Below are 25,712 nucleotides of genomic sequence, written 5' to 3'. Positions count from 1 at the left end.
TCTGTGAACACCCGTGGTGCTGACACTGCCAGGATGAACATTGAAATGCCGTTCCAGCTGGTGAGGAACTTGTCCCACATAGCTATGTCTGCTACTGCTGCTTGGTCTAGTTTGAGAACTTGGTCTGGATCTTGCACTGGTGTGAGAAAAACTAAAAACTGTGATATAAAGGACTGTCCTTGAGGAATAATTCTCATTGCGAAGTTCAGCATCCCTAGTAAGGATTGCAACTGCCTCGTGGTGCACCCTTGTGGCCAGGTGAAGTCCTGGATAACTGTCCTGGTATGGGCTAGTTTGTCGGGAGGCAGTCTAGCCTGTATGGCACACGTGTCCGGAGTGACATCTAGGAAGGTGATAGAGTTTGCCGGGCCTTCCACTTTATGCTCGGCTATGGCAGACATCCCAACCTGCAGAAACTCATTGAGTGTAGTACATTCTATGCAGTAAGGTAATAAACTTTCCAGTTGCTGTTCTGCCCATTTTTCCCCTAAATACTTCATGTTAGTTTCTAAATGCTGTATCGATCCAGCACTGTGCCTGGCTTCAGTTCTTCTCTCTCCTCTCCCTGCATTCACAAGCTTGGTTGAGAGCAGTGCGAACCATTGTCCCTGCTGCTGTCATTTAAATCCTGTGAGATGGGAGCAAGGGGTGGAGCGGAGCCATGCTGTGTGTGTCTTTGGATCCATATAGCCTGGCTCGGGAATGAGCCTGCACTCCATAGTAAGTGGCTTGCTATGGCGGCAGATACAGAAGAGGAGGGGCGGAGAGCGGCGATGGGGGAACCTAGAAGCGGAGGTTCAGGGCTGCTCTGTGCAATAACTATAAGGCCTCTTTCACACGGGGCAGATCAGTCATGATCCGCCCCGTGAACATCCGCTTGCTCAGCGGGGATAGCTCCGCCGATCCCCGCTGAGCAGGAAGATGACAGGTGCATCGCTGCACACTGTGCAGCGACGGACCTGTCAGAGCGCCGCTCTCCCCTATGGGGGGATCGGATGATGACGGTCCGTAGTGTCCGTCGTCATCCGATCCGATCCGAAAACGGAGGAAAAAGTAGGTTTTTCCTCCGTTACGCTTTTCGGATCGGAGCGGGTCGGATGTCAGCGGACATGTCACCGCTGACATCCGACGCTCCATAGGGATGACTGTATGTCCGTTTTTCATCCGAAAACGGATGGATGAAAAACGGACATACGGATCATCCGTGTGAAAGAGGCCTAACAGAGCAGGTAAGTATAACAAATTTGTTATTTTAATAATAATTTAAAAAAAAACAAACCTTTATGCCGCGTACACACGGTCGGACTTTTCGTCTACAAAAGTCCGACAGCCTGTCCGACATACTTCCGACGTACCTTCGGCGGACTTGCGGCAGACTTTCTTACGAACGGACTTGCCTACACACGACCACACAAAAGTCCGACGGATTCGTACGTGATGACGTACACCGGACTAAAATAAGGAAGTTCATAGCCAGTAGCCAATAGCTGCCCTAGCATGGGTTTTTGTCCGTCGGACTAGCACACAGACGAGCGGATTTCGGGGTCCGTCGTACTTACGACGTAAAGATTTGAAGCATGTTTCAAATCTAAAGTCCGTCGGATTTGAGGCTAAAAAAGTCAGTTGAAAGTCCGGAGAAGCCCACACACGATCGGATTACCAGCCAGCTTTAGTCCGTCAGCGTCCGTTGGACTTTTGTAGACGAAAAGTCCGACCGTGTGTACGCGGCATTAGAATCACTTTAATTTAAAGGCAACTAAGTAGGAAAGTCTCCCCTTCACCTTCTGGAACTCAAAAAGCTGTTGGTTTGACATTGCCAGCTTTAGGTCTGTAGTAAATATTTAGTTATTTGAGTATAGCTTTGCATTACAGGAGATACGTTTTGACAGTGACTGATGTTTATCCAGTCCATGTCTTCACTCGCTTCCATATTAAAGTGGCCAGCAGCATTGCTAGATACATCCATGTGCCATTGGTTTTCCACCAATGCAGGGGCCGCTAATGTCGCAGGTCATCCTAATTACCCCCATGCATGCACTTATAGTACCCAGTCAATGTAGTATTATCACGGCACTGAATTTCCAAAAGACTTGTTAACCAATTAGGAGGCAGCAGAATGAACAGACCCCTGACCTTGAGATGGGTGCTGTGGAAAAGTCCTAAACTGCTGTGGAGGTTGTTACCCAGTAGCTGCTTAGTTCTAAATGCAGGTGTGTGCCTGGAAGTATGTGACCCTAAATAATGGAAATGGTCATGAGTGTCCCCGGGAATGTTCCGAGTAGTATATATTGATGGAAAGGCCCGATTACATTGATGGTAAACATAGGGGTTGATTTACTAAAGGCTGTGCACGACAAGTGACCTTGGAAGTACACTCGCTATATATCTGAGGGGAAGATCTGAAATGAGGGGAAGATCTGCTGATTTCTATTACCCAATTATGTGGGCACATCATTCAGGCCCCAGACTTGTCCAAAGGCCTGTACAATAACTATGTTTTAGAAAGTTTGCTATTAATTAAGATGATATTACAAAGATATTAAAATAAACATTTTTTACCTTTATTTTGAAGGAACCTGTACTCTTCTAGAAAGCTGGATTGTGATGCCTTTTCTCCTCCAGATCCTTCCCTGGTTGGCTGCGTGACCTTGTAACAATGTCAAGTTTTTTTAAAACGTAATGTGATTTTTTTATCCCTTGCAACAATACATCACAACCCAAAGAGGAAAAACTAATGTTTGTGTAAATTGTTAGTGTATTATTAGGAGAAATCAAGTTCAGCGTGCACGGATAGCTATTAGAATACTGGCGAAATTTTGCGATCACTAAACTTCCAAATGACATTACATTTGCTAACATTAGTCTTTGACACTCAAGCAGTAAATGCATGTATCATCTAACAAAAAAAAGGAATGGGTAGATGGGACTTTAAAGGTGCTATCATTTTGCTTTCTATTGTTTGGTTAATGCGAGGATTTGCTTGTGGATTTTTGCTCCATCTAAAGATATGCAATAATTACTGTTGCATCCGCATTCTTGCAGTATCTTTTTGTGTAAAACTTAAACCTTGGACAGTATGGTTTGTGTCCTCCCCATAATCTGTATCACCTTCGTGCCCTTTAGCTGGTACTGCTGGGAGTAGGGTTGCCACCTGTCTGGGATTCACCCAGACAGTCCAGGTTTGGAATTCTGTGTCTGAGTTTTAGCCTGCCTGAAACCCGGACACAATATTCAGACAGGAATGTGACTCGGAACAGGGCCTGAAAGGAAGGTGAAGGGGCACTATGCTGCATTACTATACTCTTTGGAGTGCCCAAAGGTATCCCAAGTCTGTTACAATCATATAGTATATAGTAAAAAAAAAAAAAAAAAAAAAAGGCTGTGCACCGCTAAAGTGTTCAGGTTTGACTTGAAGAAAAAGTGGAAACCCTAGCTTTGTAATAAAAATTTGTCATTTCTTTTTTGTTACCATGTTATAATTAGCATGTGGTGCAGGAGGTTATCAATTATACCCATTTGTTACATTTTACCAGGGGCGGCCCATCCATTAACCACTTCAGCCCCAGAAGATTTTACCCCCTTCCTGACCAGAGCACTTTTTACAATTTGGCACTGCTCTGCTTTAACTGATAATTGCGCGGTCATGCAATGCTGTACCCAAACAAAATTTGTGTCCTTTTTTCCCACAAATAGAGCTTTCTTTTGGTGGTATTTGATCACCTCTGCGTTTTTTATTTTGCAATATAAACAAACAAAGACCAAAAATTTTGAAAAAAAATTTTAAAAAAGTTTTTCCACTTGTTATAAAAAAAAAAAAAAAAAAAATACAATAAACGCAATTTTAGTCATACATTAAAAAAAAATCAATAAGCGTATATACATTGGTTTGCGCAAAAGTTATAGCGTCTACAAACTAGGGTACATTTCTGGAATTTATGCAGCTTTTAGTTTATGACTGCCTGTCTCATTTATTGAGGTGCTAAAACAGCAGGGCAGTACAAACCCCCCCCAAATGACCCCATTTTGGAAAGTAGACACCCTAAGGAATTTGCTGTGAGGCATGTTGAGCACATTGAATATTTTATTTTTTGTCATAAGTGATTGAATGAAAATGAAAAAAAAAAAAATTTACTTAAGTTGTCACTGAAATAATATATTGCTTAAACATGCCATGGGCATATGTGAAATAACACCCCATAATACATTCTGCTGCTTCACCTGAGTACAGGGATACCACCTGTGTAGGACTTTTTGGGAGCCTAGCCGCGTACAGGACCCCAAAAACCAATCACCGCCTTCAGGATTTCTAAGGCCGTGAATTTTTGATTTCACTCTTCACTGCCTATCACAGTTTCGGAGGGCATGAAATGCCCAGATAGCACAAAACCCCCCAAAATTACCCCATTTTGGAAAGTAGACATCCCAAGCTATTTGCTGAGAGGCATGTTAAATTCATGGAATATTTGATCACAAGTTTTGGGAAAATTACAATTTTTATTTTTTTCGCAAAGTTGTCACTAAATGATATATTGCTCAAACATGCCATGGGCATATGTGAAATTACACCGCAAAATACATTCTGCTGCTTCTCCCAAGTACGGAGATACCAATCATATAGTGTATACTAAAAGAAAAAAAAAAAGGCTGTGCACTGCTAAAGTGTTCAAGTTTGACTTGAAGAAAAAGTGGCCACACCCCCAGGCCTGACTCTGCAAACGCTGCAGTTATGCGTTTAGTGTTTTGTAAGTGACAGTGATCGATTGATACTGCACTTGGGTGGGCTGGGCTGGGCAGAGGGGTTAAACGCAGGTGCTAGCAGGTATCTGGGCTGATCCCGCTAACACTGCGTTTTTGGGAGCCCTAAACTACCGGGACGCTAGAATAGATCTGATCAGATCAGATATGGATCCATTCAGACACCATACTACTAAGGGAGGTATATGGGTGTTAACGCTACTGGCACTAATCTGGCACTAATCTGACGTTGCTTGGGGCAACACAGACCCTGACTGGCACTAAAACCTAACTGATATCACCTGCCGGGTGATCAGGGGGTTATACCTTTATTTGGGTAATATAAGGCGGGTGCCCTGACGCTATAAAAAAATAACTAACCAGTGTCACCCGGAACACTAATACAAAGATCACTGGTAACAGGGGGTGATCAAGGGGTGGTTAGGGGGGTACCCTAAAGCTACATGGGCCTACCACTAACTTCCCTAACGCTGATTAGTGTCACAAATGACACTAGTACAGTGAAAAATCTGACAACTGCACTGGGTGACACTGACAGGGAGTGAAGGGGTTAACTGGGGGGGGGGGGGCGATTGGGGGGGTGACAAGTGTGCCTACATGTACTGGTATTAGTGTAGTGTTGGTGCACTTACTATGAGACATTCTCTCTCCTCTCTCTGGAACGAAAAGAGTTCCACGAGGGGAGATGACATCACTTCCCCTGCCTGTGTTTACACTTACACAGGCAGGGGAAGGATTTCATTCGATAGAAGCGATCAGCAGGTCCAGGCCATAAATCATTGGCCTGGACCTGAAGCTTGTTCGGTTCTGAAACAAATCAGATGGTTGCGGGCCGTACAGGTATGGGATTTCGTGCAGCGGTGCCATTTTGCCGCAGTAAATGTACGTAACGTGGTCAGCAAGTGGTTAAGGGAATACAGGCGCGGCCCCCTCTGTCCACGCCACCCCCTATATGGTTAATGGATAGTTTCATGCATAGCATGGATCTATCCACGGCCGCTGCGGCCACCCCCTATTCATGCGTCTGGGCGCATGAATTAAAGTGGCGGAGGTGTTTTTTTGAAGCACCTGATTAGAGCAATAGGCTCTAATAGGCTTCAAAATAGGTTGGACTGCGCTCGGAGCACATCCAGGTGTGTTAGAAAAGCAAATGAATATTCACTTTTCTAACACTGAATTGCCTCTCCAGCAATCAGGAAGCGCGGGTCTGATACCCATTTCCCGATTGGCTGAAAGGTCAGGCGATCCTGGCAGACAGCCGGCGGGGGGGGGTGTTTAGATGCCGCAGGGGGGTGGTTGTTTAAAAAAAACACCAGCCGCCACTGCAATTTACATGTATCATCTAGGAGCAGGCGTCTCCAAACTATAGACCTTGAGCCACATCTGGTCCGCTACAAGGTTTTACCCAGCCTGCATCAACTTGTCCTGTATTTGCAGGAGTTACATCATAACGGGCCAGCCAATCGAGATGGCCAAAGACGGTAAACTAGGAGGAAGACTGGGTGAAGATGTCAATATATCATCATAGGTGAAGTAAATACCCTTTGTTCGAAGAAAGTTGGCATGACCATGATAGTATTGGTGCTTGGCAATTGGCCACTTGGGCACCAGCACCATCTCATGGGGGCAGGATGAGGGTAAGGGAAAGGGAGACCCTTTCCCCTGTCACAGGGTGGATTCCCTTTACTTGGTGGATCATTGGATATCCAGACTTCACCAGTTGTACTCAGTCTATGTAAATACATTTCTGGATATTGTTGTCCTAGTATAGCCATTGGAACTGGGGAGAATGGATCTTTTTTTAAATGAATTTACTTTTCATTTATTACATTTAATTGATTCATTTGTTTGACCTTTTTTGGAGGATGAGAGGGTTGGATTAGGTCAGGGGAGACTTGATCTAGCCCCATTATGCAATCCCTGCATCAACAGGCTAGTTATATTTAGTATATCAATTGATCAATAGGTGACTTTTGCAGTAATCTTTTGCTGCAGGCCTATCTGGATGGGGCTTGGGCGGGCGCCCGTTTGGGGACACTAGAACTACATTTGCTAATTATCTAGGTTCTAGGTAGGAGTTTGCTTTCATGTGAAAATCAGCATTAAAGTGTTACTAAACACAGTAATATGAAAATAGTTCATGCGCACCCCCCCCCCCCCCCCCCCCCCCCACAGTGCCCACAGCTTATAAATCTTCTTAAAATACTGCCACTATATACCTTTTTCGCTGATAAACTGCACAGTTTCTCCAGTGCTGAGAGTTCAGGTGGGTGGAGATTTTCCCTGCAGCCTGTATATACGCCCACATGTGTGTTGCCAATATCATGTGACCTGGCTATCTCTGAGAACAAGTAACTGTTCTCTCCAGCATAAACGACACAAGTGCACCTGTGCTGGTTGGCTACTGCCTGTGTGTTAGCTGGCCTTCCCAAGCTAGACATTGCAGGAGGGGAGGATCTGTGCATACAGTATAAAACAGCCTTTTTACACAATGAAGAGGATTAACCCCTTAAGTTCCACAGTGAGTATAACAAGCATGTTATGCTGCATATACAGACTGATTTTACTGTTGTGGGTTTAGTAACACTTTAGGCCAGGTTCACACCTAATTCACATAGCAGGAGAATGTGACTGGCTCCCTATGGAGCCGGTTCACATATCTCCGTTGCGACTGCGGAGCGCACTGCACAGAAACAGTGAATAGTGCGTCTTTGGCTCCATTTCAGGACCGAATTCAGGCATAGATTCAGCCCTGATTCGTCCCTGAAACGGGGAACAGGGACGCACAGCGCTCCTGTGCGATCTGCAGCGGGTTCCAGTGTGAACCGAGCCTTAAGGTACCACCCCAGATCTAGAAGTGAGCCACAAGTGAGCCACAAGTTAACCCTCTAGTAACCCCAGGCTAACTAACTGTACTGTTAACACTAAGCGCCATTCACATTTGGCATTTTGGAATCTTCACTGTCAATGGCACCTAATACACGATGCATCGCAGCAAACCACAAGGAGTAAAAAAGCTTGTTACTATCACGGACCTGGTGCTGGAGGCCAATGGAGAGAGAGGGCTTCCCTTGCGGCTAAGTTCCAGGCCCCCCTGAGGGTGAAAACAGATGAGGTCAGGCCCAAAGTAGCACGGATCGCCTGCTGGACTGTATGCAGGAGGTTCCAGAGTACAGCTGGTGTGCTGGCGTAGAATCAGCAGACAGGTGGCACCCGTGAGGTGTTGCAGGATTCGGATAATGCTGTGACTGGAGCGTGGTCAGAAGGAAGCCTAGGTCATGAGTAAGGATGAGCTCCGGCGTGTTCGCACTGCCCACGCGCAGAGCCCGCCAGGAAGTCGGCACTGCGCTGCGCTAATCACAGGCGGTGAGACATTTCCCAATCTCTGCAGCCGCGCATCGGAACAATGTCTCACTGCCTGTGATTAACGCAGCGCAGTGCCGACTTCCTGGCGGACTCTGCACGTGGGCTGTGCGAACACGCCGGAGCTCATCCTTAGCCATGAGCCGGGTTGGTATCAGAGCAGAGGTGGTCAGGTGGATAGCTGAGGTCGAACACAGGAAGCAAACAGGAGACAGGTCAAGGACAAGCCGGATCAGTAACAGGAGACACAGGAACAGGAATATCACAGCGATAACAGACTTCCTTATATAGGCCCATGTGACCTGCTGGTAGAGATGCTGGGTCCTAAAGGCCTTCTCCTGCCAGAGATGCTGGGTCCTAAAGTCCTTCTTCTGCCATAAGTGCTGGTAGAGATGCTGGGTCCTAGAGCCCTTCTCCTACTGTTGGTTCCCTGACAGTTACCCAAAAAGGAACAGGAGCTTCCTTTGGGTGACAAGCTTCAAGCGTTGTTTTTATGCAGCAATTGTTGCGTGAATTATTGCGCCACATGGCATTTAGCGATTGTAGCGAATCGCTGCGACTCTGCCCGAGATGACAAAACGCCAAATGTGAATGGAACCTAAGCCAAGAAAACACTATCACAGTTAGAAAACACCAACTCCCAGGTACAGCATTTAGAAACTAGTGCTGCAAAGCCTGCACTGGCATCCATAAACCCAGCAATACTTGTCACCTCACTCCCAGTGACATGTCCACAGTTACCAATAGATACAGGAAATGAACCACACTTTGTAACTACGTGCTCGCTCACTCTCTCTCTTTCAGGGGCCCCTCTACATCTCTTCCGTGACTCCCAGGTTAGGTCTCTAGGTACTCTGTGCTGCAGGTCTGGTCTCAAAATGCAGGGAGCCAGCTGCTAGTGAAGGGGATGAGCACAACACTCCTTAACTAACAGAGTAACCATCCCTATGCCAAGTCACATATTCCCTGGCTGGTTGTCTGCCTTAAGCTATGATACATATATGGTTGTCCCTAGCAATGTCAATAAAGCCTACACTAGACAGCAAACTACATGCTAGACTAAAGTGCACTGTATCTACCCTAAACTACAGTCCCTTTGTTACAATCCCTGTTCTTTGGATATGCTATGCAATACACCACATAACGTAAGACTTCAGACTAGGCAATAAATAGATAATGATAACTTTACTGATAAAAAGGCAACATACAGTAACAGTTCTTAGCAAGCAGCTTTGCACATGAATTCCTGTACAAGTTGCTTTACAGGCAACATACCTGAATATCAGCAGAGAGTCCTTACTGTCCATTAGAGGATGGGGTCATGATTAGTAAATAATCCACCAGAGGCAGCACAGAGTCCATATAGTCCATGTTTGGCCAAGATCCTTAAAGGCAGTATGTCCAAGATTGGTAGTTAGAGTTCTAAGGGTTCCCTGTCCCACAGGGAGCCCCAAGTGCCCCCCCCCCCCAGCTGGGGGCGCCAACCGGCAGCATAACGGCCTACATTTTTTTTTTTTAGTGTTTCCCGTAGCTTTCCTTTGGGGCACTGAAGAGCCCCTTTTTATGTGGATCTCTAGAAAATTTGCAGGAAAAAATATCCAATCAATTCCCCAGATCTACCACACATCAATATTGTAACAATTTCACAGTAAAGACAGCAGACTTGACCCAGATAGGTGTGGAGTCAGCATAGAAAACATTTTTGATTCATATTTACCTAGGTGGATGCAGCATTGGACTGATGCTGCATCTGTCCCCTGTCGTCTCTGCACTGAGAACCGAGCCACCGAACATCGCTTAGTTTTCACAGATCCCCGATAGGAGAGCTGCTGACTGTCAGTCAGCGTCTCTCCTCTCTGCTTCTCCATGCTCATTGGAGCGCTGAGATGTGGAGGGGCGGGGAGCGGCCATCTCAGTGGCTCGCTGAGACTGCCATCAATCAAGGCAGCTGGCAGATCCAAACTTGGGAAGTCGGGATGACGCGCTGCCTCGACTGATGGCAGTGACGTCAGCGGAGAGCTGACTTCAGACCGTTCTGTAGCATGTTAGCCATCCCAGAAGCTGATCAAAGCTGTCACTGGCAGCTGGTACATCTAGCGTTAAAGCCCCCAGAGCCCCTGGCACTCACTGCCACAGTGCACAACCTACTGTGCTCCCAACCTGAACTGATTTCTGGAGCACATTGGGCTCACACTAAGCTCTGTTGATCCACATGCAACCAATGGGTTAGGCACTGGGGCCCAATTCAGATGCTTTGCCCTGCACTCGAAAAAACAGGCCGAGCAGAGCCCAATGTAGATGGGCTTGGACAACTACTTATAAGGACTTTTACAAGCCTGGGCAAATAAGTTGAGAAGCCCAGACCAAATCTAAAGTGGAACTAAACCCTCCTATCTTTTTCAGTCAAGGAAGCTGCCATCTTGGCCTCTGTTTGATCTTCAACTGCCATGATGCTGCACATGTAATCAGTTACGAAACTAGCAGTGTGACAGTTACATTCCCAGCAATGTAACTGCTTTTTAAAACTGTTAAATCGATTTGTTTAGCTCTGCTTTAAGGCATAACTAATATCTAAAAATACTAACCTCTACTCCAGTGATGTGACATCCGCTTGCTCCCTTATCGGTGCTGACTCCTCCCTAAGGGGAGGAGGAGCCACGTCCTGACGTCACCGCTGCACGTTCAGTCCCGGAAGCTACGGGCTGATTTGAAGCCGGACGGCTTTTCCTTACTGTTTTTGCCTATACATTTTCACCGATCTGTAAGTGTTCATTTGGCTTTTATTATTTCATTAAATGTGAAAAGATTTACGCTATGTGGAGCACTTTGTGTGTTTTTTTTCTGGTGAATACATTACTCTGCTGAGATTTATGGGGACGATCCCCATTGACACTGTGGTATCCAGTGCCTGCCTGTGAGATCCCGGGCTGGGGTTACAGCCATCTGCTCAGCGTGTTCCCCTGTAATAAGGGACCATCGATTTCCGGTAAGCAGCAGTGTTTTCCTGTGGTGGAGGTCTCATCTTTGCACTTGTCACTACAGTGTGAATTTTCACTACGTATCACCTTGGGATTTGCTTTGTACAACATGGACTTTGTTTTATTCATCAATTAATATTTATTTAAATTCCCATTTTTCGCCATTTGACATATGGACACTTTTGAACAGAACTTTCCTTACACTTGCACGTTTGTTTGATTACAATTGTTTCAATTATTTTTAGTTTTGTATACTGTATATCTGCTGTATTCATTTTTCACTTCCTCCTCCCTGGCCGTGGCCCATCGCATCATTTCCTGTTTGCAATGCCTTCTGGGAAGGGGCGGCAACTCACTCTGACACTGCCGTTGCTATGGAAACCTAACCTGAAACCTATTACACTGCTTGTGCTGCACTGAGCATGTGCGAGATCTGCAAGGATGAGATCCAGGAAGAAATACAGTCTGGCTTCAGATGCCCACACTTAAGATGGCCACGGCCTTAGTTTACAGACTAACTTTACTAGAATAATTAAGCTTGTGTATTATAGGGCTAATTTTATTTAAAAATTATAATTTCGTCCGGAACACCACTTTAAGCTGCACATTTGTATATTCTAAAGAAGATTGCAAACAGGCAGGTAAGTGTGTTTTATTGCAACTTTTAATTCTCTCACTTTACGTTAAAGCTATCCTTTCAATATAATTAAAGCTCATCACTGCTGTCTGTGACCACAATGGGGGAACTCCCTCGATACCAGGACAAGGAGTGTCAGTCACTAAAGGACATCACTAAAAAAGAAGAACAGTGAATGCAGTAAAACAGACAGAAGTTGGAACACTCTACAAACAAATACAAAGAGATTTGACTAAACCCTTGTTCTTAACGCATATTGTTAGACAGGTCAATTCAGTTGGTCGCTGGCTGGTTGGTAAGTTTGAGCTTGGAAATCTCTTTGTATTTGTTTGACATACATGCTCCGTGTGCTCCTTGCTGCAAAGACCAGTTATAGGTAGGGCAGTGGCCACTTGTATGTATTTTGATTATATTGGTCAGGCAACGCACTGACATCTTTGCTGCCATAGTGCTATGTGTTGGGTTTTCAGTGTGCTCCTGTACCTTTAAGGAGCGGTGGGCTCCACCAAGGCTCACCTGCCCTCTGCCTACCCATTAAAATGCATGTGCTTCCCGCACTGTCAAGTGTCTCCTTGGTCTTCCTCTGACTCTGGGGTCTCATTCCGGTGCCAGAAAAATCCCCTTCTAGCAGAAAGGCCGGACTCTGCTGTGGGCCGACCCTTCCGATAGCTGGGAACACCTACTAATGGCTAAATGCCTCGACTTCCATTTTTCTACACCCCAGTTTTGCCCCTATAAGGAGGAAGTAAACCCTGATTGGTTCATGCTGTAGAGACTGACATGCTGCACCCGTCCATTGTGTCTCTCTAAACATCACACACCTATTGGGGGGGGGGGGGGGGTCATTGTTGCACTCGGCTCCATCGTGGTCAGCTAATGCAGTGATGTCCCAGACGATCTCTGATAGTGGTGTGTGTGTGTGCCTATATTATTTTTTTTTTTATTTTTTTTTTTTTGTCCTTTATGACGTTTCTGTAATATTTTACAAGGATTCTCAAATAAAAGAAAAAAAAAAAAATGCATGTGCTTCCATCGTGTAGACTCAGAAGTTAGAGTTATGCCGCGTACACACGAGCAGACTTTACGGCAGACTTGGTCCGGAGGACCGGAGTCCGTCGGATAATTTGATCGTGTGTGGGCTCCAGCTGACTTTTTTTCCCCAAAAGTTCGACGGACCTAGAAATGAAACATGTTTCAAAACTTTCCGACGGACTCGAGTCCGGTCGAAAAATCCGCTCATCTGTATGCTAGTCCGACGGACAAAAACTGAGGCTAGGGCAGCTATTGGCTACTGCCTATCAACTTCCTTGTTTTAGTCCGGTCGTACGTCATCACGTACGAATCCGTCGGACTTTGGTTGATGGTGTGTAGGCAAGTCCGTTCGTTTGGAAAGTCCATCGAAAAGTCCGTCAAAAAGTCCGCCAGACCTAGTCCGTCGAAAAGTCCACCCATGTGTACGCGGCATTAGGGACTATAGAAGAGTGCCTTCATGGGGTCTGTAGCTTACGCATGTATTTGCAAACGTGTGCAGACTAAGCCCCTGTGCCTAACGCATATTATTAGACAGGTAAATTTGGTTGGTAGCTGGCTGGTTGGTAAGTTTGAGCTTGGAAATCTCTTTGTATTTGTTTGATATACGTTGCGTTATACGTTAGGCTCGCTTCACACATATGCAATGCGGGAACCAGTGCGATTTTAGTGCGGGTTCGCGCATCGCATGTCTTTTGCAGGCAGTTCACACTGGACTATGCGAACCGCTGCCAGTGCCAATACAACGTTATTGACACCTCCAGATTAGAGATGCCACCTCAAACCTTTAAACCCAAACATATGAATTACACAGGTTCTGAAGGCTAATTAAATGCAGATAAGGCAACAAGTGAGTTTAATTACCACCTTAATCAGCCACAGAACCTGTGTAATTCATATGTGTTCGGGTTTAAAGGGATGAGGTGGCAACCCTACCCCAGATCGGTTCGCAGATCGCAGTGTGAACTGTAAAATGGTGCAGGAATCAGATCGCAAATGTGTGAACACCCATGTGATCCGATTCCAGTGTGGACCAAAAAAGGGTCCTGCACCATTTTGGTCCAAATGCGATGTGAATTTAGCCATACAATCGGTATGGCTGAATTTGCATCACACAGACATTGCATGTGATCTGCACAGCAATGAGGTGTGAATCACATCCGATGTCTGTGTTCGCACAAGTGTGAACCCAGCCTTATAGGTGGAGGCAGTGGCCACTTGTTTGTACTTACTCTACAGAACAAGTGTATTTACTCTATCCAATTCTAAAATAAAACATTGCCTGTTGTTAGGTTGAAGATGACTCAAGAAGGTGGAGATCAGTACAACTTATTTTAAAGTAGTTGTGAACTCTTGCATATACCCAGCGAAGTGACTGGACTCAGGTAATACACATACATTAAACAAATCCTCCTACATAAGTTGTACCTGTTTATCTGCCACCGTTTGTTCTCCAGAGTCATAACAATTGAAAATTTTACACAGCATTTCTGATCATCATAAGGCAGGGGACAGAGATCTGATGTCACACACTGCACAGCATAGAGCACAAGGCTGAGTGTAATCTGACACCTGAGTGGAAGGAGAGGACACACCCCCATCATCTACACAGTCTAATAAGCACAACTGAGGTAGTCAATCACCAGCTGTGTGCTGGGGGGGCGGCATCTCCTGGGATTGCTTGGTGTCAGCATAGACTCATGCAGATAGCAGAGGAAGGAGACAGCAGAATGCACTCTTACCAAGCGCTTTGGATTGGGGCAAGTATACATTATTGAGGGATGTGCTTTGTTCATTTTTCATTTCAGAAGTTTACAACCACTTTAAATCCTGTCATCTATATGCCGTAATGCTTGGAACACTTCCAAAGCACTCTTGTTGCCTCTATTAGCCTGTGTAAAATGGTGTGCATCATATACATCTTTTAGCTAAACAGATTTAGTCTGTGCTAAAGCTGCCATATTTAAATAATCACTAACCATTTTCTTGTTTGCAAACAATATGTCGGGCATCTATTATCTCAGCATGGAAGCTTGTCACTCGCAGTGAAGGTTCCATTAGTGGCTGTCATAGTAATTGATTGTAACATGTCACTTTTATGACAGATAAACAGCGCTTTATACAGAAGTGAAAAAGAGAGAATTGAAGAAGAAAATTGAAGAAGTTACAGTTATTACTGAGTCTCCTTTTTTTTACCAGAAAAAGGTTAGTAAAAATATGTAAAAAAAAAAAAAATGAAAAATAAAAATCTTTCGTTTAATATCACTTTAAGATAGCAATACCAACAGGATAAACTTTCAGGTCCAACATTATTTTTCCACTTTCCTCTGAAATCCCATTTCAACCTGAAAGAGATCATAAAAACGTGTACAAACTCCTTTAATTGAAAAGTAACTTTATATTTGTGATTCACATAATGTTAAATAGTCATTGTTGTTATATATCTATATACTGTAGCTGTTCAGTTGTATCTGACTCTTGGTAATTCTACGATCCAGCTCTAGGTACTGTGTCTGATACATCTGAGAGCATTTTTCCATAGAATTTTCTTGTTGAATTTTTTACAAATTGGTTAACAGGTCTTTCCTCATTCCTCCCCAATTGCTCGAGCTTGGGACCGGCATGTAACAGAATGTGCTTATACACGTGTATTGCCATTTTATACACACACACACACACTAGGGTCCACTTAGGCCAGTCATAGAAATTAGCTTGATTCCCCCATCAACACAGACAGTGTTGATGGGGGAATCCCTCCCATGGAGCCATTGTGTTCTTTTGGCATTGAGGAGGGGGAAGCCGTCCCTGCTGGGAGAACATGGTGATTATTTCGCTTTAGCAGCCGCTAGCAATAATCGCATGTAAAATACATCAGGCTGGTTGTACCTAAGTTGATCGATCAATCAACTTGGGTACATTCAGCCTTCCCATACATGGTTTGAACCTCGGCTGTTTCTTGCTGAACTGGCCGAGATTTGAACCATCAAACTCCAAGCAGATAGTGTACTGTACTGGCTGAGAGTCGAAACCAAGGACACCATTGATGCAAGGTATGACTAAGCCACGTTGCTGCCCCCATTGTTATTAAAACATACCAATGAAAAATTAAAATGTATTTGGACTGGTTGACAATGGTTACGAATATCTGAGCACATTGGTTCTATGTATTGGGAAAATTAGTTACCCACGTTGTCACCAGTTTTTTTTTTTTTTGCGTGATGGGTCCAGCTACAAAGAAACAGCCAGATTGATTTAAGTTTAAGTATGCCGTTCATAATTGAAGATTACATAGTGCAGTATTATTTTTTTTTCCAGACAAAGCTGTAATTACTTCACATCAGAGGTCAGCATTAATGAAAACTCTGCCTCTACATAAAATGTTAGAAGTCCTGCAGAAGATTAAAGCAATGTTTTATCATTCGCTGACCTTTGGGATGACAAGTATTTTTTTTCCGCAAGAAATGTAGTTGTCTAGCAGTGTTGCCGGGGGGAACCCAGCAGCACAAGAGAGATGATACAATCTTCCCAGTGGGATAGTCTCCTTCACATGCTGCCTGCCAGCACCAGATGATTACATTGGCACCTGGAATCTCCAGGGCTCTGAGTTTAACCTTTACTTTCTTTCACTTACTCTGGGGTGACAATTATGTTTCCTCATTTCATTATATAGTGAAAAGTATATAGAATATTGCACACCAATACACAGGGAGATCTCCTAAGAGAACGAAAAGGCAAATAATGCTTGTTCCAAAGCCACCAGAAACTGGTGTTTCTTTTATCACCAGCTTGGCCAATGTTCTCTAACGAAGTAATCAAATATTCCATAGAAAAAAATGAAATTGTTGTTAACTACAGTGATTGATTCAACATGAAATTCTGTGCATGCTGTAAGGAGTTCACAGGTTCTCATCCTTAGAAAAACAGGGATCAATAATCTCTTCCAAAGCCCTCCATGCCCTAACATAGCCATGATCAAGGGGTAGATCATGACCAATCCTTGTTTTAAACCTCCCCTAGTCTATCCATATCAAACAGAAAATAAAGGTTGGGCTATAGGTACTTTAAATCCATAACGTATTATCATAAAAAGCTATAGGTCGGATCAATTAAAACTGAAGCTTAAAAAAGCACATGACTGAAGTTGCATCCCAAGCAACTGATCAAAATTTTTGTTTAAAAGTTTCCCCCCCCAAAAAAAGAATAAAGGATGAAATCTGATTGATTCCTATTAGTCATAACTCAAGTTCTCTGCCTATATTAAATTCTTTATTTAAATATAATGTTTAGGCCTCGTTCACATCAGGTGTACAATACCGCATCCCTGTGCAGGGGCCTGTTTATCTACATGCATAGCTCCCAACTGTCCCTGATTTCGAGGGACTGTCCCTGATTTGGAGCAATGTCCCTCTGTCCCTCATTCCTCCTCATTTGTCCCTCATTTTGGTCTGATTTATATTGTTGTATATAAAATGCACTTTTTCTCTTTCAAAAAAGTGTTTCCCAGTGCTAAACCTTTCATCCAAATTATAAATTGCTGCATTTGTAAATTTTAAAAGCCAATATAACGGAATGGTAGTGGTAAAAAATATCCCTTGTGGATTGAATTACTTTTTTTTTTTTTTTTGGTTAATTCTCCTTTAAGTTCACTCTGACTTATTACCATATCTTTGCAACCTCTTTGACATCACATTTTGTGACGGCCTACAACACTCTGAAAGGGGATAGCTCCATGCCAGTGGATTCATTGAGGGCATATATATCTCTTATACCCAAAGAAAGAAAAGACCTGTCTCAATGTGGAAATTACCATCCAATTGCACTACTTAATGTGGATTTAAAGCTTTTTTCAAAATTTTTGTCAAACCATTTTCTACCGCATATTCCGAAATTAATACATCTAGACCAGGAGGGTTTTGATGAGAGAAGCAAGGGACAACACCATCAGGATATTCAATCTTATCCACACAGTCCGTTCCACCAGAAGGCCCTTTCTCTTGCTTTCAACAGATGCAGAAAAGGCCTTTGACAGGGTGGCCTGGCATTTTATGCGGGCCACCCTGGACCACATTGGGTTAGGCCCCAATATGCTCAGATGGATTTTGTCTTTCTATTCCACCCCGTCGGCGGCTATATGGGTAAATGACTGGCGCTCTGATTTTTTCACAATTGCGAACGGGACGAGACAGGGTTTCCCCCTGTCTGCCCTCATTTTTATCCTGACCCTTGAGCCTTTTCTGTGCTACATAAGGGACAACCCAAATATTACAGGTGTGCAAAAGCCCTCAGGGCACCATAAAATTGCAGCCTACGCCGATAATTTGATCTTCTTCGTCTCCAACCCGCGCGTTTCGCTTCCCAATATCCTAGCGGCTCTACGGGTGTATGGAGAATTGTCAAACTTTAAGATCAATTGTGCCAAGTCTGAAGTGCTGAATATAACGGTCCCTGACTCTGAAGTTCATAGCATGCGCACGTTCTTTGCGTTTCATTGGGCAGACAAATCAATATGATATCTGGGTGTTGACATCACTCCGGACTTGGCGCACCTGTATCTCTCCAATTATCTACCCCTGCTACATAGACTGAAAACTGACCTCCGCAACTGGCACTCCCTGACCTTGACTTGGTTCGGGCGATGCAACGCCCTGAAGATGACGGTCCTCCCGAGGATTTTGTTCATACTTCAAGCTATGCCGATTTGGGTTCCTTTGACATTTTTTAAACAGCTTCCAGCGATAATTAGAGTCTTATAGTGGAGTTCCACCCTAAAGTGGAACTTCCGCTCATCGGATTCCTCCCCCCCTCCGGTGCCACAACTGGCACCTTTCAGGGGGGGAGGGGAGTGCAGATACCTGTATATTACAGGTATCTGCACCCACTTCTGGGAATAGCTAGCCGCAGCTACCTGCAGGTGCCCGCCCCCCCCTCCCATTGTGTTCTGGGAAACACACAGTTCCCACAACACAACGGGGACCAGTGAAGACACGCAGCATGACTCGTGCATGCGCAGTAGGGAACCGGGCAGTGAAGCCGCATCACTTCACTTCCTGATTCCCTGAACAAGGATGATGGTGGGGGCAGCCGAGAACCGAGCGATTGCTCGTCATCTGCTGTTGACAACGCGGGCACCCTGGACAGGTAAGTGTCCATTTATTAAAAGTCAGCAGCTGCAGTATTTGTAGCTGCTGGCTTTTAATATTTTTTTTAAGGTGGAGCTCCTCTTTAATTTGCGCCCATAAGTCACCCAGTACTAAAATGCAAGTACTATCTAGGCCAAAGGAGAAAGGGGGCATAGGTCTCCCTGATTTCTTTAAGTACTACAGGGCAATGCACCTCTCGAGGATAGTAGACTGGCATTGTAATAAGGATTCCAAACAATGGGTGGGGATAGAGATTGAGAATGCTTCCATTCCTCTCTTGACATCCCCTTGGCTCATTTCCCTACCTCCAGAAGACTGAGAAACCATCCCCTGATTGGTGCCACCCTCATGGTAGCCAGGTTGATCTTTCACAACACGGATCTCTCATCGCTACCTTCCCCTATGACTCCTGTCATAGGAAACCCTGATTTTATACCTGGTCTCACCAGCAGAAGGATGAGACAACTGATTCTATCAGGGAAACACCGCCTAGTTGACGTCTGGCCACGGGAGGAGCTCCCTCGCTGTCAGCTATTTCTAGACTCGCAGACCCACCATTAGATAATCTAAGCACCAACCAACTCAGACATTTCTTGCAGTCTCTGCAGAAGGCATCATATACCCCACGTGATCTCATCCCTTTTGAATCATTATGCAGTACAGGGGAACCTTCTCGACATACGCTTTCTCTGCTATATAGCTATTTGATAACTCAGACCGATGAGCCGACCCTGACATTTGTCCGCCAATGGGGAAAGGACTTAGGGATTCAGTTTTCACCACGACAGGTGAAAAAGATTTTATTCTTGGCACATAAGTCCTCCATTGCGAACCAGTACCAGGAAATCGGGTACAAAATTGTTTCCTGTTCGTACAGAGTCCCCTATATACTCCACAAAATGGATGTAGCTACTTCTGATAAGTGCTGGCGGTATAATGCGGAAGTTGGCACTATCCTTCACATTTTTTGGGCCTGCCCTGCACTGGGATCTTTCTGGGAGGAGGTAACAACAACCATCAAAAGCTTGACCTCAGTGGAATTGAAAGGTAACCCGGCCGCATGTCTTCTACACTTGACTGAGAGACCCATTCGGAAATATAAAAAGACACTGACGATGCAACTCCTCAATGCAGCAAGGGCGTGTATTCCTGCGTAGTGGAGGCAACCTCAACCACCAACCAGGGTCCCGTGGTATTCCAAAGTCAATTGTATTCTCCGCATGGAGGAATTGACAGCTACTCTACATAACACGGAAGAACAATTCCGAGACAGGTGGAGGCCCTGGAGACACTTCACTTGCACAAATGCGTACTTGCAGGAGGTGGCTCACGCCAAACCTTATGGAATTAATTCTCCCAACGCACTGAGCATTATACTGTGACGTTTGTTAACCGTGCCGGAGTAGGATACCTCCTACCCCCCCCCCCCCTTTTTTCTCCCTCTTCTCCCCCTCTCTCCTCTTTCCTTTTTCTCTCTCCTCAAATCTACGTCTCAGCACCGCAGATATAAGTGTAGCGACCATAAGAAACTCAAAGATCATTCAGTTTTTGTTAGTAAGATGATTGTATCTGATTCACTCACTTAAACGATGTACATTCAATGTTTTGGTTAACATGGTAACTTTAGGCCTCCTGGTCTCTATGTTTATAAATGCTACCGTATAGGCAAAGCAATTCTAAAACTGTCAACTACAATTCCTTCAAGTCTTGTTTTGTTTTTGGACTCTGGAACTATGTCTACCAAATGTATCCATACATATGAAAATGACTTGACTTGCTGTATTTAAGAAACTTTGCCATAAATAATGGAATTTAAAAAAATTCTCCTTTAAGGGGGTGTGGCAGGGGGCAAGTCCTATGCCTACGTACATTTGCTAGTAGGTGTCCCTCATTCCCATTCCAAAATGTTGGGAGGTATGCACATGGGGATGCACAGGTGCTCCATGCATCCCCTGCAGGGGCCTATAGGGGCACAATGGCTGCACTGACATAATGTTCATTTGGGGACATACACCTGCATGCACCTGAACCCACACGGATATTATATTGGTACACAGCTGCTGTGTCTGTGTAGCCACTGTGTTCCAATAGACATGAATGGGACTGCCTGCACAGGGATGCATGGAACACCTATGCATCCTTTTGCGGTTAAACACACAGGCATACATTTGCAAACACGTCCCTGGAGCACACATTTTTGCACTGTGGCAATATCTCGACTCATCATATGAAAACAAACCAATCAGAATGGATACAAACTTGGAAAAGGCAATTTCAAACTGGGAATCAGCAAAAGCAGAGTGACCAGTGGGGCAAAAGGGAACCTATCTACGAATATAATAAATATATATTTTAAAATTTTTATTTTTGTATATAATAATACTTTCATACAATTTTTGCAAGATTTGATTCCATATTTACACCACTTAGGTTACAATATCTCTTCTTTATTGGCATGTTGTTGCTTCCTAGAAGGTGAAGGTAGTAGAAGAGATCTGCTGATCCAGTTGCTTCTTCTCCCCCTTGCTTCCTCTTTTAACCTGCTGCTTTCCACCAAGCAGCTGTATGCTCCAGTAGCTTCTTGTGTACATGCGATGTTCACTCCACGTGATCAGGTTTCCATTTCTCTGACAGCTTTAGTTGTGTTTACTGACCTGGTATGAAGCAAGCATTGCTTTAGTCCCCATCATGGTTCCTCGCAGCTCCATTCCTACTCCAGGAGCTAGCAGGAGTCCTTGTCCTCACCTTCTTGGATGACTAGAGTCTAGCTGTCAGAGTAGACAGGAAACCAGGGCCCAAAAGGAGAAAGGCTGCCTCCCAGTACCAAGCCATGGTCCAGTAGTTGAGAACCACTGTTTTTAGACAATTAGAAGTGTCCTGTTCTCTGGAGTTACTATATATTCTATGCAGTCTGCCTATTGCAAGTAATGATATCAGGTAGTGTGTAGCCACCTGAAAGTAGAACTGATGTCAGGCTATATATTTTAGTAGTAATTAACCTTTAGCCCAGATTTGCACTGACAGCGGGAATGAAATTATGCGAGTTCAGCTGAACTCGCACGATTTCATTCCCGCATGTCAGTCCCGACTTCGGGGGGTGATTTCAGAGACATCTGTGTGGGTCTCTGCAAAGATGTCTACTGAAATTGCACCCCGAAGTCGCCAAGAGTAGTACAGAAACTACTTTTGGGAATTGGTGCGGCGCTGTAAATGTGGCATCGCACTGAATCGGACGCTGCCACTGCCGGCAAAATTGGCTGATTTGACATGTCAAATTGCATGCCAAATCACTGCAATGTGAACCAGGGCTTAAAACAAACTGTTACTAACCTGATCAACTGCAGGCACTATGGAGTAATTTAAAAGAAAAGTGAACTCATTCAAGTTAGGCTTCAGCACCCCGTCTTCCTATGCACATTATCTGTACAGTAGAGATTGGAAGGCTGCCAGCTTATTAAGGGGTTAAAACATACTCATACGTAAAAATAAACCAATAAAATAATATAGGGAGGTTGCTGTTGCTGATCTCTGCTTTGTAAAGCAGCTCTTCATTCTAAAACACTCTTGTTTATTATTCTAAATCCCCCCCCCCCAACATAAAATAGCAAACAATATAATATACCTATTTTTTTACCTTTTGGTGCCATTTTTTTACCTATTGGTGCCACGTTCAGTCCTGTCCCAGTGCACCTAGATGAGAATGACATCACCCTGCTCCCGCAGCCTCCTGGGATAACCATGTCAGATCCCAGGAGGCATTAGAGGCAAAAACACAGCATGAAGGAAGAGGATCTTGTGGTGCATCATCGAGGGATGGCTGCAAAAACTCTTAGAGGCAACCAACATCCAAAGACGTAGGAGAGGAAATGGCAGCACAGGAAGTAGTCTGCAGCGGCAGAGTGGCAGATCCCTCCAAAACGCTGAATTTGTTGGGCAGGTATGTCCTTTGAGCACAACTGCCTTTCTTGCATCTCCAGCCCATGTCCCGCTGAAGATGGAAGAGAGGGTATCGAGAGACAGAAAGGGACAAAGTTGGGAAGGGAAACCAATGTAAACATGAGATTATATCAAACGTATAAAAGTTTATTTGTGCATACAACTAAAATCAATGTGAAGAAAAAAATATCATGCACACGGAATATACATGTTACATGTGAAAAATGGAAAATTGCAAAGGATTCCATTCCTCAAGAGAGCATTGCAACCCAAATTTTACCAACGCGTTTCAACTTGCTGAGTCTTCTTCAGGGAGTTCTTTATTTTGGAGTGCAGTGAATGGACTCTACAAAATAAATGTCAATCAATGACATGCAATGAAAAATTGCTATATACATATACAAATTACAATCCACTATGTAAATATACCTTACAGTGTATAGATTGAAAGATAAACTTATGCAGACACCGAGATAGTTCCAAAAGGTACAGGAGACAAGAGACAATTCAAGAGAAAGTAGCCTAGTATATAAGAGAGATTTAATAAATATTTCATCCAAAACATGACCAGAAGAGTCCCCACCGACACTGAAGGGCATTGAGCATGTAGTCAACATGGAGTTCAAGTGAAAAATACTGTATTTACATATAAACATACATTTGTGGCTTTATTAAAAAAAAGCTATCAGGGGTACTTACTTAGTGATTCAGATAGATCTTATAGATCCAAATATTTTGGACCATATACAGTGAGTGAAGGATCCAGATAGTAAAAAGTTACTGAGGCAGAAGAATTAGAAAAGCTCCACTGCCTAAAATTGTTGGCTTGATGGATTCAGAAAGAAGTGCAGGGTTTACCAGCAGACAATAGCTTTTTGTTCAGGATTCTGAAGGCAGTAATTGCCTGTATAGAAAAGCCAAGAGTAAGCACTAAGCATCACTTCCTCTTGACACATGGCGTCACATCCGGTTGCGGTAAGGCCCGCGGTGCGTGCATCTCACTGATGCAGTGACCCTGGGCACCAGACACACAAAACATTGCCCTGATGTCAGGAACCGCACAACCTCTTCAGGACCAAAAGGTCCTGATCCAATGGGGAGTGCAGGATAGACTGAGCCATCCAAGAAAAAAGCACCCAGGAACAAGCACCCAGGAAATGGAGATAGTCCCCAGCTCCAGATAAACTGTGCTAGGGTCGCGCGTGCTGGGAATGACTTCCAAGATTGGGCATTGAGGAACTCATGGATGTCTGCATACCGAGAACAAATTACAACAATACTGTACCAAGAATTGTACCAAGAAATGTACCAAGAATTGTACATATTGAATAATTACAATGTAACCACAAAAACAAAAAACACAACGACAAAACCCAAAAACCACATAGACATCATATACTATGATGTATTCACATTAAATGTTCAGTATTGCCTGAGGTGAAACCTTCAAGAAAGGGTCTATAACTTAGAATCTCTTTTAGACCCGCTGGGCTGTTTGCTTTAAGGCCAAAAATCCACCGGGATTCCCTCTGCACAATGAGCCTAGGAACATGATAATTGTGTACTTGGACAATATGTCGTCCTATTGGGGAATAAATGTTGCCTATCTCGGCTGCATGGGTATGGTCATATATCCTTATCCAAAACTCCCGAATAGTTTTGCCAATGTAGAAGGCACCACAAGGGCAAGTCATGATATAAATTATACTGGTGGTTTGGCAGTTTACATACCCTTTAGGGCGAAAAGTGCATCCATTTGGGAGAAGAGGGGTAGGGTCACTGCAAATGTATTTGTAGTAATTACAAGTACCACAAGGGAAGGTACCCAATTGCATGGGCATAGCTGTGGATTTGCTCTCAGATATGTACTTGCAAGATATCAACTTGTCATGCAAGGATGGAGCTCATTTAAATGTGATTTGGAGATGAAGCGTGACAATCTTAGCAATTTGAGGATCACAGGTCAGAAGGTGCCAGTATTTTTGGGAATATTTTCTGACCATCTGATGTTGTGCATTATAAGGAGTTATAATACGTAATGTGGTTTCATCCTTACGTGTCAGACGGGGCCAAACAGTAATTGCGATCGTGATTGTTGGATTTCTCAATTGTACGCTTTACGAAGACATGATTTAGAGTAGCCTCGTTCAAGGAGGCGAAGTTTGAGTTCATCAGTTGCTTTCTTAAAATTTTCCTCATCACAACAGTTGCGTCTGAGTTGCAAATATTGTAAATAAGGAATGGACTGTATCAGGGGTTTGGGGTGTAACTTTGTGCTCGCAAGTTCGTGTTCCCAGAAACACAAAACATTGCCCTGATGTCAGGAACCACACAACCTTTTCAGGACCAAAAGGTCCTGATCCAATGGGGAGTACAGGATAGACTGAGCTGTCCAAGAAAAAAGAACAAGCACCCAGGAAATTAAGATAGTCCCAAGCTCCAGATAAACTGTGTGAGGGTCGCGCGTGCTGGGAATGACTCCCCAGACTGGGCACTGAGGAACTCATGGATGTCTGCATACCGAGAACAAATTACAACAATACTACAATTATAAAATGTACCAAGAATTGTACATATTGAATAATTACAATGTAACCACAAAAACAAAAAACACAACGACAAAACCCAAAAACCACATAGACATCATACTGTATACTATGATGTATTCACATTAAATGTTCAGTATTGCCCGAGGTGAAACCTTCAAGAAAGGGTCTATAACTTAGAATCTCTTTTAGACCCGGTGGGCTGTTGGCTTTAAGGCCAAAAATCCACCGGGATTCCCTCTGCACAATGAGCCTAGGAACATGATAATTGTGTACTTGGACAATATGTCGTCCTATTGGGGAATAAATGTTGCCTATCTCGGCTGCA

General features: G+C 44.1%; 1 non-coding gene across 1 annotated transcript; it reads left to right on the top strand.

The window, feature by feature from the left end:
- Positions 1-12,285: 12,285 nt before the first annotated feature.
- LOC141125048 (small nucleolar RNA SNORA35) lies at positions 12,286-12,414 on the top strand. Its single transcript, XR_012241349.1, has one exon. It is a non-coding gene; the product is annotated as a small nucleolar RNA SNORA35 (small nucleolar RNA).
- Positions 12,415-25,712: the final 13,298 nt, after the last annotated feature.

This window comes from Aquarana catesbeiana, linkage group LG01, assembly GCF_042186555.1.
Source record: "Aquarana catesbeiana isolate 2022-GZ linkage group LG01, ASM4218655v1, whole genome shotgun sequence".
In the NCBI taxonomy this organism is placed as follows: Eukaryota; Metazoa; Chordata; class Amphibia; order Anura; family Ranidae; genus Aquarana; species Aquarana catesbeiana.
This window is presented reverse-complemented; position numbering and strand designations above follow the sequence as displayed.